General features: G+C 42.8%; 1 long non-coding RNA gene across 1 annotated transcript in view; it reads left to right on the top strand.

Annotated features, from left to right (window-relative positions):
* LOC307047434 overlaps positions 1–18,552 on the top strand; it is a 149,002-nt gene extending 130,450 nt beyond the window's left edge. The window contains exon 2 of the long non-coding RNA XR_013810427.1: positions 18,058–18,552. This is a non-coding gene — a long non-coding RNA (uncharacterized lncRNA). The remainder of the gene's footprint in view (positions 1–18,057) is intronic.
* Positions 18,553–19,188: the final 636 nt, after the last annotated feature.

Here is a 19,188-nt window from a genome sequence, read left to right as displayed (position 1 = left end):
ACCGCCAGAGTTCTGGGTCACTCGGAATCTCGTGTTTCTGCGAGAAGATTCCAGAGGACTGAACTCGTTGACAACACCGGAACTTATGCCTTCCGGGGTCATACGAAGTCACACGTGACTTTGTTGATATAAATATATAACTATCGTTCTGTGATAACGGCGTACATTTTTTCGCTCAGGGCTAATTCAGAGGCTCAGCGTTAGTCTTGTGTTTTTTTGTGCTAAAAATTGTTCATATCCTCAGTTAGCTGAGTTTCTTCGCGTTACATGGATATGAAACATTCATAGTTTATTAAATCTTAAGAAGCCCTCAGAGTGACACTGTTGTTTGCAGATGTTGTGGTTTCGGCCCCTTCGGCGGGTCTGTGGGGCTTAACAGGTACAATACTCATGTCATTTGTGTGATGAAGGACAGATGGTGGAAATAATCTGCAGTCCATCTTCTAAAAAGCAATCTGAAATGTAACAAACGTTTTTTTCTTCAGAATGTTAAGATCAGCTTCACTTAAGGCGACATATATAAGCAAATGGAAAGAAAAAATGTACACAATTTATGAAATACAGATAATATATGACAAGATTCAAAATATAGCTAAACAGTTTGAAGTGAAATGGAAGAGGATAAAAAAAAATGTAGACCAAAAATGATATTATATACTGCTCTGGAAAAAACTGAAGAGAAATGTTGTCAGTAGTAGAACAACATTTTTTATTTTTTTTATTTCACTCAAACACATACCTGTAAATACTAAAACCAGAGAAACTGTTAATGCTGCAGTGGTACATTTTTTCCAGAGCTATATTTACATATACTTCCTAAACCATACCTATTTGTATTTAAGTTAATGTATTACTTTCATTTTATTTCTATTCAATTACTTACATTTATTTTTATTTATTTTTGTTGGGATTGTGGAACAGAATTGGATGGTTACATTTTTCTAAATTAGTTTGTAACCTTTTTTTCATTTTTTTTCCCTCTGAAGTTACTACAACTACTAAGGGATAACAATTTAAAACAAATGTGTAATTATAGTATTGGCAGAAAAAGAAGACAGAACAAGACACAGTTAGTGTGAGGAGAAGGCTCTCTGTGTCTTTAAGCTTGCAGCCGAGACAGCTGCTGTGTCAGTTGAGAGCTAACAGTGTCCTAATAGGATCATGTGAAGGCCCAACCTGTCAACCACTGAATACTACAGGAAGAAAAGGAGAGGGAAATAAATTCCACACACCGTGCACAACTGGAGACTAAACCTCTGGGGAGATAACTACTGTTTAAAGACATGTACAACCATTTGACTATGCTGCAAACTGGACCTCCTTTTCTCTCCCAATTAAATACACACATTTTTTAGACATTAATGTATTTGTCCATTTCACCCACTTAAAAGTTTTCGACCTCTAGTGCTCCCGTTGACTGCAAATGTTACAGAGGGTCGTTTATTCACAAATAACCCTCTAAAATCCTAAATTGTAGGATGGTTTGGTCATTAAAATGCTTTTATAAAAAAAAATAAGAACTACGGCAGATATGTCATATTTAATGCAGCCGAAACCGTGTATTACAATGCCGTTATGTGATGACTTCCAGAGAGAAAAGTAAGAACACTCTGAAAAAAGTATTACTTTATTTTTTTTAAATGGTTTCCGATTACATATCGCATAAACACCATATCCGCTGTGCATTGCGGCTAAAACACCCAGGATTATGGGTAGTTTAATCAAAACCTCTGAAAAAAGAAATGTGTCTCTCAGAATCGAAAGAGAAAAACCTATGGGAAAAACACAAAAGTATTGTACACAATTCAAACCAATTAATGTTGTGTAATTAAAAAGGATACATTGATGTTTTGTAGTGGATGAGTACTGCAGATATCACTGTTACATCATTTGATCATTGGTTTTATTATGAAAACTTCGAGACCGCAAATACTGTTTTCACCCTGTGAGGGTTGACGCTAACTTTACATGGAAGCTGCCACATATACACGTTCTCCTGGCGAAACCTCAAATCATCTTCGTAATATCTATAAACTATAGATCCTACACATCCACTGGACGTAGATTATAAAAGTACAATATACACTTCTCGCTAGAAATCTAATCAAAAAGCATTTTAATGGCCAATTTAGGATTTTCCAGATAGGGTTATTTGTGAATAAACGACCCTCAGGGTTTGCAATCAACGGGAGCATGTTGTTTCTTACACGACCAATAGAGGTGCTACACTTTAAAACGTGACTCTGGTTCGTATTAAGCGGCTGAACAATCGACCTATATGGTTGTTTTTTGTGGGAGGACAGACTGGGAAGGAAGCATCCCCAGTCTGAGTGGCAGTGAAGCAACGTCCATTTGTGATGACTCCGCACAGCTGATCGTCTGACAGCAGCCAGCTCTGTCCCCTTTATTTTCACAAACACCCACGCCACAAATTTACCGACATAAACATTTGTATCATCTGTTGTACAATGCATTAAAGCTATTTAGAATATCACTGGATGATTATTTGATCAATACTGGCAATGTATTCACATCATTTTTTACTTGGTTCCTAAGCGGCTTGACTATAGGTCATATGTACATTAATATAAGTCATATACATGTACATTGATAAATGGACAATATACATGAATTTAATTTAACTTCATTTGCTTCCTTTTTTAACATAAAGCATTTTTATATCTAGGCTATAATTACATTATATGTCACATTTACAACTGCAACTCTCTATGCATTTCCAGTGTGCCTTTTTGCATGAGCACCTTGCACCACAGCCACTTGCACTTTTACAACCACACTTGACGAGTTCAGTGCAGGCTTTCGAAGCCTTTGGTAAAGTGCTCCACACAGGAAGCCAGACCATGATGTCTCTATCCAAGAGTCCGTCCATATCCTTCTGGACTGGGTGTCCACAGCTGGGCCAGTTCAGATGTTGCCCAGATCCCAGACTGGTAGGCAGCTCGCTTCAAGCAACACAGTCTCACTCCCTGATAGTCCAATAGCGAAACTTGGTCATGGTCCTTTGGCGTGCAATTGTGAGGCGCCGAGTCTCCTTCAGCTTCATAAACGGACGCAAAGAACTTTCAACTGATTGCAATGTATTGCCATTGGCGGCGGTATTTGACGCTCAGGGAAGCACCGCATCGGTACATGTCGGCAGCTCTTAAAGGCAATGTGAGCATCCATTCCCATTGGATATCGGAGAAATGTACACACCGGATGTAAGTATTCTCCTTACTGTCGATTGATTTTACAGTGATATCTGCACTACTCATCAACACAAAAACACCAGATTATCCTTGTTAATTACACAACATTGATTGGTTTAAATTGTGTACAATGCTTTTGTATGTTTCCCCTTCGATTCGGAGAAACACATTTTTTTTCAGAGTTTAGGATGTCAGAAGACACTACACTACCCATAATCCTCAGCTATCGTTTAGGACTACACCATGCGCTTTGCTTGACAAACCCTGTGATTAGTCCTCAAGCTCTGTGATTGGATGTTGGAGTGGCAGTGTGCAAAGTTTACGCCGAGCGTCAAACAGCACTTTGAAATGGAATGAAACCCATCAACGGCACACTATCCAAAACAGGACTCAAACGTGTCCACTCCCCCAACCCCCACCTTTTATTGGTCATGCATACATAGCTACAGTGTAGTTATGACCAAGGGTGCACATAACTGGTACGCAGGTATGTATGCGCGGCAAAAATCTGAAATCCGTAGTGTAACTTGTGTCACTAAGCACCTTTGCGTACCGCTACTTGTGAAGGGTTTCCAGAGTCGGTATCTGTGTGCAACTCCCCTGTGCACATTCTGTGCCCCACGCACACACTGAAGAAATGCGCAAAATCAGCTCCCCGACGTTCCCGAAGTACTCCCCTAGCAACCCCCCCCCCCCCCACGACACAGAGGGCTTTATCATCACATAACTTTATGTGGGGCCAGAAGTTGGAGTACCAAACACCGACTGCTGGTACTACCTCACTGAGAAAGTTATGTGCACCCCTGGTTATGATGATGAAAATCTTAGGTCACAGGCTCCTCCAACAGTGCAACACAATAAAACAGATACACAGAAAAAATAGTGCAAGTAAATACAAAAAGAAAAATAGTAAAATTGTGAAATAGTGGAATAAGAGTCTACAAGTGATTGGATTATGGTATATTTAAGCAATAGCTCACGACAGGCCGTGGTATATGCTCATTATATCACAGCTAAGGGGCGTGGTTCGGCCCGACGTGAAGCGAAGGGTCGACAACCCCCTTAGCTGTGATATAATGAGCATATATCACGGCCTGAAGTGAGCATTTGCTTTTATAAAACGGTTACCAAGTGTGGCAATATGAAAGAAAAATACACACTCTAATTTAAATAGTTTTTATTAGTAAATAATGATGTTCAAAATAAAATAGTCCCTCCGTTGCCTTCTGCACAAAACATAGTGCGAGGTGGTTGCTATGCAACAACACTAACAGCTAGCGAACATATTAGACAGAGAGCGTTGATCGATTATTTAGCTATTTATTTACATTAATGTGTATGTTTCTGTTTATTGTGCACCCACTGAAAAACTGTCCAGCATCAGTAGCATGGCTTACTTGGTCACTTGTATAGGTCGAGGTTGTTCGAGGCTGTTGCTTGGCGTGGCGAGGATATTGCTCCACTTTCTCGAGACTTTCCCCGAGATTGGGCTTCCAGTAGCTCTGGAGAGAGCTTTCGCACCTGTGGCCACTAACGGTCATAATTTCTCTGCTTTGTTTCAAGACCCGCATCAGAAAGCTTTTGAATGGTGGTACTTTTCCAGTTGGTCTACCTGCTCTTCACGGAGCTCTGCATGTCGTAGTTTAGGTGCTTTTTTTTCTGGAGATAGGCACTGCTCAATCCACTCCTCCATACTATAGTAAGACCCCCCCGGAGGTCGAAGTTAATCTTAAATGTTTCCATTTTATGCTTTGTAAGTTTGTTTCATAACGGAAGAAATTTAAATATATTTATAAAACTGACAAGTCAAATCAAGCAATCTGATTGGTCGATAGCGTTTTTTGCAGACCTCTTTGATTACAGATTTGAAAACATCGTTGCTTGCTTTAAAAGTTGCACAATTCATTATGTTAAACCTTCAAAAGTATCTAGATATCCCTGCCCTAATGCCAAAGGAACTGCACACTGAATATGTTTTGCCGTTTGATGTCTATGTCTGGAGCGCTGCGTCAAAAAGGAGGGCTTCTGCCCCGTTACTTCTCCGCTGCTTTCTTGTTCCAGTATGCAGGCAGTTTGCTTTTCAGCCCAACGGTATACTGTTTTTCTCAGACGCGGAGGGATACTGGCTTGTTGTGAAAAGTCATTTACAATTCTACCCGTGGTATACACTCAGTATATCACGGCTAAGAACCAATCAGATTGCTTGATTTGACTTGTCCGTTTTATAATAGATAAATAATTTCTAAGTTGTGTGGAGTCTATTTTTATATAACATTACAAGACTGATTCTTATTATTACATTATATGCTTATTGTGCTCATGAGATTGCTATGACTATAGAATAAATAGACACAATCACTAATCCCAGGTTGTGATGGGTTAAATACCAACGAGGGGAATAGTCAGAAGAAAGTTTAGGTTGCAATATTGAAAGTAGCAAGGTCGAGTGCAGAGACTGAGAGAACACAAAGAGGTAGTCAGAACTGCACATCGCACCGACCTTCACTTAGTATGGGAGCCGCGCTCCCCCACAAAGTTAGGAAGCAACATTATGGTTTCCCACTATATCTGAAGAAACGTTAGAGAAAACAAATTACGTATGATGGTGCCAGAGTAGGGAGGGACTTCCACAGGCCGGCCGAATGCTGATTGGAGGATCGTGTTGGCAAGAGACTCTATCTGAGTCTGCGCACCAACCAAAGAGAACCAAGTCTAAACCATGGTATCTCTTCAGCTAGTCTTGACCAATCATAAATGTACGGGCAACGCCCTGTGTAATAAAATGTATTGTCACACGAGGTTCGAGGCTCTTGACGGATTTGGTGGTTACAGATTACAGCTTTGCTGCCTGTGATTCCCAAAGACGTGATGAGTCCTTGGCCAAGTAAAATATATATTTTGCTCTCTTTACAATAAATAGTTAAACTTAGAAGTTGTCTTTCTTTTCTGGAATTCTGAATCCAACAGTAGCAGCCAGATGAATGTTATGGATGTTGTTTCAAAGTTCAGGTGTTTAATAGTCTTATGGCCTGTGGGATGAAACTGTCCCTGAGTCTGGTGGTTTTAGTCCGGATGCTGCGGTACCGCCTGCAGACGGTACAACTACGGTGTAGTTATGCAATGAATGAAAAACTTGGGTCACAGGTTCCTCAACAGTGCATTACAAGACATCTATCAATATGTGTCCCTCCACCATTAATAATAATAATAATAATAATAATAATAATGCATTTTATTTATATAGCGCTTTTCACGACTCAAAGACGCTTTACAATATGAGGGAGGGTAGACAAACAAGGACAGGCAAACAAGTAAGTATAGTAAAATAAATAAAAAGGCAGTCAAGAGGAAATTGATTGAGAGGAGGGGGGCTTATGGGTAGGCAGAGTTGAAAAGATGTGTTTTGAGGCGGGACTGAAAGACTGTGAGGGACTCAGAGTCACGGAGATCTTGGGGGAGGGAATTCCAGAGCCTAGGAGCTGCCACTGAGAAGGCTCTATCCCCAAAGCTGCAGAGTGTGGATGTGGGAATGGATAGGAGTCCGGCTGCGGTGGATCTGAGGGACCGTGGGGGTTGATAAGGAGTGAGAAGGTTTGTGAGATAACGGGGGGCCAAATGGTGGAGTGCTTTGTAGGTGAGGACCATCATTTTGTAATTGATGCGATGGGAGACAGGAAGCCAGTGGAGCTCTTTGAGGACTGGGCTGATGTGATGCCATGATTTGGTATGTGTGAGGAGACGTGCAGCTGCATTTTGAACCCGTTGGAGTCTGTTGAGGGATGTAGTGCTGATGCCGTAAAGAAGTGAGTTGCAGTAGTCAAGGCGGGAGGAAATGAAGGCATGGATTAGTCGTTCGGCTGCGGGGCGGGTGAGAGAGGGTAGGATTTTTTGCAATATTGCGGAGGTGGAAAAATGAGGTTTTGACTGTTTGGCGGATGTGAGGTTCGAGGGAGAGGGTGGGGTCAAAGATTACGCCAAGGTTGCGTGCCTGATTGGAGGGGGAAACAATGGTGCCATCGATGGTGAGTGTTATGTTAGTGACCTTGCTGAGGGTGGATTTGGAGCCAATTAGGAGGAGTTATGTTTTGTTGCTGTTCAGTTTGAGGAGGTTATGTTGCATCCAAGTTTTAATAGCTGTCAGACAGGAATCGATGTGGGTAAGGGGTGGGTTATGGAGGGATTTGGTGCTGAGGTAGATCTGAGTGTCATCAGCATAGCAGTGGAAGTCCAGGTTGAAGTGGCGGAGTATCTGACCGAAGGGCAGGATGTAAATGATGAAGAGGAGGGGTCCAAGTACTGATCCTTGAGGAACACCTTGGGTGACTGAAGCTGTGGCAGAGGAGTGGTTGGGGAGGGAGATGAAGTGCGATCGTTCAGTGAGGTAGGACTGGAGCCATCTGAGTGCAATACCTTCAATACCAATGTCCCTGAGTCGGGTGAGCAGGATGTTGTGGCTCACGGTATCGAAGGCTGCACTCAGGTCGAGGAGGATGAGAATATTGAGGGAACCAGTGTCAGCAGAGGTGAGGAGGTCATTGAGGACTTTGACGAGTGCAGTTTCTGTACTGTGGTGAGGACGAAATCCAGACTGAAGGGGTTCATAAAGCTGGTTGGTTTGGAGATGGCAGTGAATTTGATTGGCTACAATGCGTTCAAGAGTTTTTGAGAGGAATGGTAGGTTGGAGATGGGGCGGTATTTAGTGAGGGAGGAGGGATCAAGACCAGGTTTTTTGAGGATTGGAGTAACGGCAGCAGTTTTGAAGGCAGAGGGGACGGTTCCATGGGACAGCGAGGAGTTGAAAAGGTTAGCAAGATAGGGGCAGAGGACGGGGAGGCAGGACTTCAGGAGAGGAGTGGGTAGAGGGTCAAGGGAGCAGGTTGTGGGATTTGAGGAACCGATCAGATGGAGTATTTCAATTGGGGTAACGAGGTTGAACTGGGAAAGGCGGCGCTGGGGAGGAGGAGTCAGGAGGTCAAGGGAGATGGGGGGAGAAATGGTAGCGGTGGAGGTTGGGGGAGATGCTTGTATATCAGATGGAGCTGAGAAGGAGTGGTTAATGGCGTTAATTTTGTCTGCGAAAAACTGGAGGAATGAGCTGCAAGTAGCGGAAGTAGAAGTAGGGAGGTTATCAGCACGAGGTTTGAAGAGCTTGTTAACTGTGGAGAAGAGGGTCCTGGGGTTACGGGAGGGGTCAGTGAAGATGTTGGAGAGGTAGGCAGATTTAGCGGCAATAAGAGCATCTCTGTATGCATTGAGATGGAGTTTGCAGCTTATGTAATGGACTGTGAGGGATGATTTCTTTGAAAGACGTTCAAGTTGGCGGCCTCGCTGCTTCATTTTACGCAGTGCGGGTGTGAACCAGGGTGAGGAGGTCTTGAAAGTAACAGTTTTATTTTTGAGGGGGGCTAAAGTGTTGAGGGAGGTGAGTAGGGTGGAGTTGAGGTGGTTGAGCAGATCGTCAGGTGAGCTGAGGGTTGCGGGGGAGATTAGACGATAGCAGTTCAGAGAGATGGTTATGGACAATGGAATGTAGATTACGGAAGGTGATGTTTCTGGGTGGGCAGGGGTTTCGGGTGGGGGGGGGGCAATGTTGAATTGTATGAGTTTGTGGTCGGAGAGGGGAAATGGGCAAGGGTGGAGGTCAATCACTGGGAGGTTGGTAAAGCAGACGAGATCAAGAATGTGTCCTTTCTCATGGGTGGGGAAGGTGACATGTTGGGTGATAGAGAAATTGTCCAGTAGGGTTGTGAATTCGGATGCCAGCTTGCAGGTGGGTGAGTCAATGTGAATGTTGAGGTCACCAAGTAGTAACAGACGTTGAGAGAGGGATGAGGCAAGTGTGAGGAACTCAGTGAAATCGGAGAGGAAGGAGGGATGAGGTTTAGGAGGCCGGTAGATGAGGATGACTGTCAGTGAGGGAGGGGCTTTGAAGGCAATGAATTCAAAGGATGATACTGAGGGGAGGGTTAGTTCTGTGATCTGGATGTTCTGATTGTGGATTACAGCAAGGCCGCCACCACGGCGGGAGGGGCGGGGTTTAGTGATGTATTTAAAGCCAGGGGGGGATGTTTGGTTGAGGGAGAAGAAGTCATCGGGCTGTTGCCAGGTTTCGGTGAGCAGAAGGAAATCAAGGTATTTTTCCAAGATTAGCTCATGGAGGATGAGGGCTTTCTTGTTGAGTGATCGGATGTTAAGGAGGGCAATATTAGTTGAGTGGGAGGGGCGTGGTATGGTCACAGGCTGAAGAGGTGAGAGGTTGTCCAGGTTGACAGTGCGGGGAGGAATGTGAGATGGGGGGGAGGAGCGGAGAGGAGGTGGAAGGAAGTGTGTTATTATCAGTTTTTGGTGGTTGAGGGCGGTGGAATCCACTCCAGGTATTTGGGCCAGCTCTGAGCAGAGGGCAGTGGAATCCACTCCAGGTATTTGGGCCAGCTCTGAGCAGAGGGCAGTGGAATCCACTCCAGGTATTTGGGCCAGCTCTGAGCAAAGGGCAGTGGAATCCACTCCAGGTATTTGGGCCAGCTCTGAGCAGAGGGCAGTGGGATCCACTCCAGGTATTTGGGCCAGCTCTGAGCAGAGGGCGGTGGAATCCACTCCAGGTATTTGGGCCAGCTCTGAGCAGAGGGCAGTGGGATCCACTCCAGGAATTTGGACCAGCTCTGAGAAGAGGGCAGTGGAATCCACTCCAGGTTTTTGGTACAGCTGGGATTGTAACGGACCAGTGGTGGGTGTAAAATATGGAGTAATAAGTGCGCTCAGATGACATGACAGTTGTAGGACATGGCGGTTAGTCGAGCAGATAGATGTTATGGATGATTTTCCGGACTGGGAGGAAACAAATCTGCGTTTGGAACCTCTATGGACATACCTCGGTCTGCGTAGAAGCCCGAGGCAATTGATGACAGACAAGCTTAGAGGAAGCGCAGAAATGTTGTTGAGATTAAAAAGTTGGGAGACAGAGTATCGTAACATCGTAGTGCCGCGGTAGGATGCTAGCGTTAGCACAGCGCTGGCTATGGTTGTAGACCAGCGGCGCTGAAAGTGGAGCTGTTGGCAGCCGTCAGACAGGATGAGAGGTCAGTTGCAGGCTGTCCTTTACAGCAGATGGGGGGACCGGCAGGAAGAAGAACCAGAGTCAGGGCCCACGGGGAGGGGCAGGACGAAGAATGGGGCTAGTTATTTGATGGATGGAGCAGCGTTAGCAGGTAGGTGTAGCAGGGTAGAGAACCAAGTGTCCGTCAAAAATGGCAATCGGGTGTAACAAATATGTCCAGATCAGAAAAAAAAACAAAAAACAACAGAATAGTTAGCAATCTATAGCAGTAGAAAGTGGTCAGAAACTGTCGTATTCTGCACATTCCTTATTCTATCTACATACATCTTATAAGAGTATAATAAATATGTACAATATCGGTTAAAATAAATGCTTCAACGTAGTTAACATTGCAGGAGAGTCAACTCCCAAAATAAACCATGCAATATATTAAGAAGAGCCGCTGTAGAGCTTTTTTGGTGATGGTGGTAGTGTGAAGAGTCCATGTCCGGTCCTTTTGACGCACAACCAATGATGCCAACTGTATGAAGCTCAGCAAGCTAGTATGGGAGGTTAAAATAGAAACAAAAGTAACCGGTTGTTTTCACCGCAATGCTCTGCGCCCTACCCTGCAGTGAACAACACTCTAAAAGACGGCTTTCCGCTGGCGTTGCCAATGTGTTTCTATGGAGTTAGTGGTGCTGCCTGACTCGGCAGAAGCGCCACCCTCGGCATTGCGCACCGTCGAGCTGTATGACACAGCGCAAGCTAGTAGGGGAGATAACCATGAAACAAAACAAACCCGCTGTTTGTGAACACAGTGTTACAACCCGGCTCCTGGGTTGCAACAAAAAGCAGGGAGATGAGACGAGGGGCAAGAATATAACAGTTTTTTATTCTCAAGAAACAATATAATGCAAGGAACCAGCCACAGGTCAGTGAGAGCGACGCAACCGGCTGGGCTCCTCCTTTATCCCGCTTGACCAAGTGTAGCTCATTAGGTAGGTATCCGCCCACAGGTGCGGCTCATCAGCACGGCATCCGCCCACAGGTGCGGCTCATCAGCACCTGTACCTGCGAACACCCACACAATCACACACACACAAACAGACGGCACCTCACGTGGAATGGAGGGGTCGTCACAACAGCCCAATATGGCAACGACCAAAGACCAACATGGCAGCGGCCATGATGCTAAACTCAAGACTACGAAGCGTAGTCCACAAACCAAGATGTGACAGCAAATGTTTGTGAAGTCTGTATATTCCAGGTATCAGTTTAACCCTAACCATATCTTAAAGGAGCCGGACCACATGTTGCTCCATCGCACATTTATACCTATATAGGTTTCTAAATTTGTGGAAAAGAACGACTCTGCCCTGCAGTAGTCAATATGTAGAAAAATAATCATCTGGAACATTTTGATTTTGTGACTATTGGAATCACTTCTTGTAACATTTGTCCAATTTAAAAGCCATTTATTTTACACTTCTTCCGAAAGGTTTTTTCAATCAGTGTAAAATACATATGACCACCATGTACAGTATGTGAGATACTTACCTAAATTAGTCTTAAACCAAGCGCAAGGAGGTTTTACTTGATTTATATACTTATCTGTATCTATACTTATCCAGTTTTCCAACAGGCTGTGCTCTGTATTCATTCAATATTTAGTATAACAGAGATACAGTCGATATTTAACAGAGGTCAGTAAATGGACCTAAACTTCCAAATCCACCTCCCTGGACTGACTCAGTCCTTTGTGTGCTGATAAGTGTTTGTGGAGTGCATACCTTTCTGTGTCTGTTTGTGTGCTGTAATCTGCTGAGCCATCGAGAATGCTGGACTGTTTTTCTTTTAGTATGGTTTTTATGGCAATTTTGTTTTAATTTGCCCCAGCAGCACAATTTGCTATTAACACTAATGGGACCCAGATTGCTGGAAGTGCAACATATTTAAAAACCTGAATATTTTCATAATGCTTCATATTTAACCCTCTGCTTTGCAAAACAGATTATTTTAATGGTGCTATTGTAATATTGCGAAAATGTTTTGTGCTTATTGTTTGTGCCATAACCTGTTAACAGCCATTCTTTTAATTACAATTTAAATGTGGCTGTGGAGATCAGTTTAAAGTGGTTATATTAAAAGCATGTTGGCACTTTTAAGCTGATGGGCAATTGATATGACAAACTGGATGTCCCTTTATGAGCTCAATGTAACACCACAATGATAGGCTCGTAAACACTCATCTCACTGATGAGTTTCTGTATAATTTAAAGTAGAAGTTCAAAATGGTGCGCTATAGATATTAAAATGAAATGAATGAAAAGAGAAAAAACAAGAAAAGGAACTCCTGTAGGGAAACTATTGGTAGAAAACATCCATTGACACTAAGGGATGACATTGTTAGAATTTGAAGATTAAAGGTCAAGGTCAATCTGACAAAAAAACATGCTCATGCTAATTATGCTAACTATCCTATGACAATTTCACACACATTTATAATATGTGACTTACTCTATCGAATTCAGTCACATTGACCCGAAGACACATTTTGAGTTATATATGTACTCCAAATATTAAGCAAAATATGTCACATTATATCATTACATTACATTTCATTTAGCTGACGCTTTTATCCAAAGCAAATTACAATAAGTGCATTCGACCAAGAAGATACAAATTTGAAGAAAACCGAATCAAATAAGTACATTAGGTTTCATAGAGCCAAACTATTTTAAGCGCTACTCAACTGGCTTTGGATAAGCCAGTCCTTTGTTAGTATATAAGTGCTTAGTTAGTATAAGTGCTTTTTATTTTTTATTTTATTGCTCGAAGTGGAGTGGAAAGAGATGATTTTTCAGTCTGCGCCGGAAGATGTGTAAGCTTTCTGCTGTCCTGATGTCAATGGGGAGCTCATTCCACCATTTTGGAGCCAGGATAGCAAACCGACGTGTTTTTGCCATAGGTTTTTGCTGATGGGAACTTGGGTCCCCCTCGCAGTGAGGGTGCATTGAGCCGTTTGGCTGATGCAGAGTGAAGAGCACGTGCAGGGGTGTATAGTTTAACCTGTTAAGCCTCTTAGGCTCGAAAATGACATTCCCAGAAAAAATGACTTTAACTTCACTTCTAAAAGGGGTAAATTAATAATCTTTTTTCTCAAAGCAATTATAAACCTGTGAGTTGGATGTAGAAAAGTCAGAATCAATATAGAATTTTTTTATTTTAAAGTAAATTCAGATTTAACATAGAAAAGAAATGTAAATTATTGTGTCCGTCCAAAAAAATACATTACTTATAGTGAAAACCAGCCTTGAATGATGGGATAGTAAACTAAAAGCTTTAGAAATCCAAACTATAACATATAATATCCACCCTGTATCATGATTGATGCAAAACAAGTGAAATTTGACCTTTTTTGAGAGTTTAAAAAAAAAAAAAAACTCACTTCTGGGGTCGTTTGGGTGCATTTTCCATAATTCTGGCCCCCCTCGTTCGATTTTGATGATTAACTCCTCTTTTTAACCATTAGAGCCAATAGAATTGGTGAATGAGTGATGCGTAGCCAGAATGCCCCGGAACCTGAAGCTGGGTTGTAGCTCTCATTGCAGCTTGATATACTCCGTTATTGACAAAAATGGAATGATTGATTATCAGTAATCATTTCAAAGTGACACAGACACATTGGATTAACCTTCTGCAGTGTTTTTATCGCTGTAATGCCATTGAACATAGCTTTTGATCAGAACAAAAGCATAGTGTTAGAGATTAAAATCAATGTTTTGATGGTATAATTTAGTTAGAACATACCGTCATTTAAATGCAATTTTATTCTGGAAAAAAACAGAAGTTCCGAATACCAAGCTTTTATTCTGAAAATCCTTCATGACGACATCCGGGACTACCTTCCATTAGTATCATTAAAGTGGCTATTGACGCCGTTAACATGTATTACATATAAAGTTATGAAACTGATAAGGAGGAGAAAGGGCATGTGGAAGTAAGCAATGAATGTAAAATGTCGGAATCCTCCGTATAACGCAATATCGGACTCAGAAGAATGAGGGGGGAGTCCCCTACGTCAGTGGTTCCCAACCTTTTTTGTCTTGTGTACCCCCTGAGCCTTTTGTCATACCATGAGTACCGCCTCACCCATACGTGCTGATGATCCTTCACAAGTAGAACGTAACTGATGATTGAATGAAAATAACTTTATTTCATCTCCTTAATTTGAACATCTAATTCTCAGGCATTTTCTTAATTTTAACTTAAATCACTCAATAAAAATGAATATGTTGCCTTGAAAATAAATAATATAATCAAATAAATACATATGAAATCAAAATAATCAACTTATCTTTGCTATATATCTTGTAACATTTAGGCTTAAACCTGGAGCCCCTTTGAATAAGTCCCCTTTAAACAGGCAATTAAATTTAATTCGGGAACAAAACACTTAGCAAAATAATATCCAGAATCAGTATAGACCTAGCAGTTTCTTTTCACCAGTCATGTGAGCTTTAATGAGACACTTGAGCTTGCTTGTCTTTCATAAGCTTTGATAGGCAGTGTGGAAACAGCTGTGACCAGGCTGGTCTCCACATCCAGTCTGTTCCTCTGCTTGGTTTTGATATGTGTTAAAGCTGAGAAGGTCACCTCACACAAATAAGTAGAACCAAACGGCAAAAGTTCAATCAGTGCATGTTTTCCCAGTTCAGGATATTCCTTCTCCACATCACACCAAAACTCAGTCAATGACTTCTCAGCATATGCCATCTTCAGACCACGGTCAGATGATAATTCCATCAGAGGCTCCTGCAGCATTGCTGGAAGGCTGTTGCTGCTCTCACTCACAATGAATGGGTTCCTCACCCAATCCAGTCTTTCTGACTTATTTTCAATGTCCTGAAAATAATGGCTGAAATCAGTGCAGAGTTTGGACAGGTGTGCTAGCACCAGTTTGACCACTGGACCCCTGGCAACAGCAGTTGTGGCAAGATGGGCATTGAGTAGTGGGAAACAGCTCAAGTCTCCCCATACTTGTCAACCCTCCCAATTTTCGCGGGAGACTCCCGATTTCATTGCCCTCTCCCTGTTTCCTCCAGGGGTCATATTTCTCCCGCATTTCTCCCGATTTCTGACAAAATCAGATTTACACACGACTGTTTCCACTCGGACTTTAATACAGCTACACCATTGTTTGGTTTCCATGGTAACACGTCTTTAGTAGCGCGCGCAACTCAAAGTCTGAGCGGGTGAGGCAGATATTCACAGAAAACAAAACAAGAATCGACAACTACTCTACTCTCTGCTCACTCCTTTCCTGTAAAATACAGGTCCAGCCCACACATATGCTCCATCAAGGACGGTGCTACAGGCCGCAAGGCAGTGCACTTACAACTACAATAAGCATGTTAATGTTAATCTAACAGCTCCGGCGATCCACTAGCACCCCCCCCCCCCCAATTTTGCATTTTGAAATGCTCCCGATTTCTGAGGTCTAAAGGTTGGCAAGTATGCCGTCTCCCTCATCACATTTCCTCTCCCATAGTTGGAGCTTTTTTGTGAATCCTTGAACTTTGTCATACAATTTCAGGATATGTGACTCCTTGCCCTGAAGTGATAGGTTGAGCTCTTTGAGTTTGGTAAACACATCAGCAAGATATGCCAGGCGCGCCACTCACTTGTCATCCTCAAGCTGCACAGCAAGAGGATGCAGATGCTCCGTCAAGAACACAAAAACTTCATTGCGAAGTTCATAAAGTCTCAGTAGCGTTTTCCCACGAGACAGCCAGCGCACGTCTGTGTGAAGCAATAGCTGATCGTGCTCTGTGCCGTTCTCATGACAAAGAGTTTCAAACAGCCTGTGATTCAATGGCCGAGATTGGATGAAGTTTATCCTCTTCACAGCATCATCCATAACAGCACTTAAATCAGGGCTCATCCTCTTGCTAGCTAGTGCTTCACGATGAATAATACAATGCATCCATTTAATGTCGGGATTTACCTTTCTTACGTGCCCAAAAAGTCCCTTTACACGCCCCGTCATCGCAGCTGCTCCATCAGTGCAGATGTGGCTGCAGGTTCTCCACTGCAGATGATGTTCTCTGAACAAGCTGTCGATAACCTGGAACAATTCTTCCCCAGTTGTCTTTCCTGGCAGCGTTTTGCAAAATAAAATATGCTTGTTTATGTCCGACGCATCTTTGTAACGCACGAAGGACAGGAGCTGCGCTTCTCCACTCACGTCTGTCATTTCATCCAGCTGCAAAGCGAACTGACCGGCTAGTTTCATTTTGTTCACCACTTGTCCAATTATATTAACAGACATATCATTGATCCGACGGGATACGGTGTTATTCGACAGGGGAACTTTGTTGAGTGCTTCGGCTGCTTTCTTGTCTATCATAATTTCGGCCAACGCAGTCGCTGCAGAGAGAATGAGCTCCTCAACAATAGAGTGAGTTTTTTTTTATTTAGCCACAAGCAGGGACACGGCGTAAGATGCCTCCAGTGCTTTCATTGACACATTCGTGGCTTTCATCATTACTGTCTGGCTCGACTTAAAGATTCCGACAGCTTTCGTCTGTAAAATTCTTCACTTTTATCGACACTTCCCGAGTGTTTGGTGCTCTGGTGTCTCTGTAAATGCGCTGGCTTCATCGCACTATTAGCCAGGACTTCACCGCAAAAGAAGCACTGAGGCTGCGGTGGGTCCCCAGAAGTAGAAATTAATCCAAATAATATATATGTTTCATTGTACTGCCTTGGTTTCAGTTTGGCCTCTTTCTTACGTTTCTCTGTGGGCTCCTCCTGGCCTGAATCCAGAGCAAGCGGACGTACCCATTTATCCATAGCGCAGACCTATCAGTTTTTTTCTGGCTGCAGGTAAGCAGCTGTTTTCATTGTGGGATTTTGGCGCGGTTGTGCAACAGACTATTGTCTCCCTAGGGAAACTAATCGCGCACTATCATATTTTACGGGATTATTTTTTTTTTTACTTGTCACCTTGGAATTCCACGTACCCCCTGCAGTTCCCTCGCGTACCACTAGGGGTACGCGTACCCCTGGTTGGGAAACACTGCCCTACGTCACTACAGCTCCCAGAGAGGAGGAGCGAACAGCCAGCAAGGAAGGACGAAGACTTGTGTGCTCTCTTCTTCACGGCCGCCATTGCGAGAGGGAGCTGCAGCTCTTCTCTCCTCACCTGAACAATATCCTGCTTGTAACACTACTGCGCCATTTTAATTAAAGTACCCATTTGAACCTTAAGCCAGAGACTCCATTAGTCTCTTTTTAAAGCTTCTCTACTGGACACGAGAATATCGAACATAGTTAACAATTGGGACCAGCTGACGTGATTCTCGTTGAACCGGGAGAGACTACAGCCGGCTATTGGCCGGAGCCGCTGGCATCCGTTTGACAGAGAGCTCGTATCAACTAGGTAAGGAGAAACCTGTTATATCGAATTCTTCAGTAGTTTATGCAGGACAATATTAGTTCTGTGTGTTTGACGGCGGCCAGCGGATCCTGAAAATAGCTGTGCATTTAATCTTAAAACAACCACATGTATAACAATAACAATTCTATACCACGTGGCGCTGGTTTGTCACAGGCAGGTGAGTTCGATTAATTTTGTTCTATTTAACCCTGCATGCTATTCGTTTGTCTGTTATTACATGTCGGCTGGAGGCCAATCACTTCAATAAGTGTCTCTTGTTACGTTTTAAGTTAACGTGAATGGTTTTAGGCCATTAAACAGTAGGGACTGTTTGAGGCAAGGACACAGCCCCAGTGGAACCACCACTGAGGCAGTGGCGATTCTAGAGATTTATACATGGGGTGGCAGAGGGGTGGCAGGCATATATTGTAGGGTGGCAATTTTTTTAGGAAGCCCACCTTACTTTGTACTTTATATGCACCCATATACAACAGTTTTTTCAACACCCAAGTGTGATAAATTCAATATTTGGTCTACATACATGAGCATTCCACTTTTTAGTACATTAAAACAGTGTTTCCCTTGGGATTATTGTAGCAGCAGAAATGTTGCTCATCCCAAGCAAGCCTTCTGGGGGGGTATCCGGGGCATATCCCCTGGGTCAAAAATGTTGAACATTGTTAATTCAATCTAATCAATCTGAGGCACTTTGAAAGCAAAATCAAGCCATAGGAATGATTTAGAAATTTGAGGACTTCCCAGCACTTTACAAAATTCCAGCATTATCCTAGAAGCAAAGCCCTCCCTCAAAGGCCTGCCTGCCAAAGTGTTTTGTGAGTGCATGTGTACAGAATAGGTTAGACAGGTTTGTGAGAACAATTTCTGTGTGTGTTAAAGTCACAAAATATATACAAGTATTTACATTATCAGTTATTGATGAAATTTCACATTGTAAATGCAACCAAAAAAATACAAAGCAGATTAGAATGTTTTTTGACTCCGTTACATATATCATCTGATTGCTACATAAGCTGTATGCGACGATTGCTATGCTGTGCAGCAAATCTCTTCACAAACTCATCCAAATTTAAATCTTTCGCACGTTTAGACTCAATACTGAGAATTGCTATACTTGCTAGTCTGTTCTCAGTCATGGTAGAACGCAGGTGATTCTTGATCAGTTTAAGAGCTGAAAAACTCCTCTCACATGCTGCACTGGTAACAGGCAATACCACAGCTATTTTACATAACCTGAACATCTCAAAGAATACCTCCTTGTATGGTTCCAAAAAATTAACAAATTCTATTAAACTGGACGGACTTTTTCCATCTGTTGCTTGTCGATCTAACAACCTTCTAGTCTGGTGCAGTTCATGTTTCAGATCCTCTACATTTGACCCATATGCATTTGCTAATAGAAAAACTGCCTCCTCATTTAAAAAGCTGCTGCTGGATGGATTTAGGGCCTGGACACCCTGCATGATGTCACAGTTTACGCTAG

This window comes from Notothenia rossii (assembly GCF_949606895.1).
Source record: "Notothenia rossii genome assembly, chromosome: 7".
Classification (NCBI taxonomy): domain Eukaryota; kingdom Metazoa; phylum Chordata; class Actinopteri; order Perciformes; family Nototheniidae; genus Notothenia; species Notothenia rossii.
This window is presented reverse-complemented; position numbering and strand designations above follow the sequence as displayed.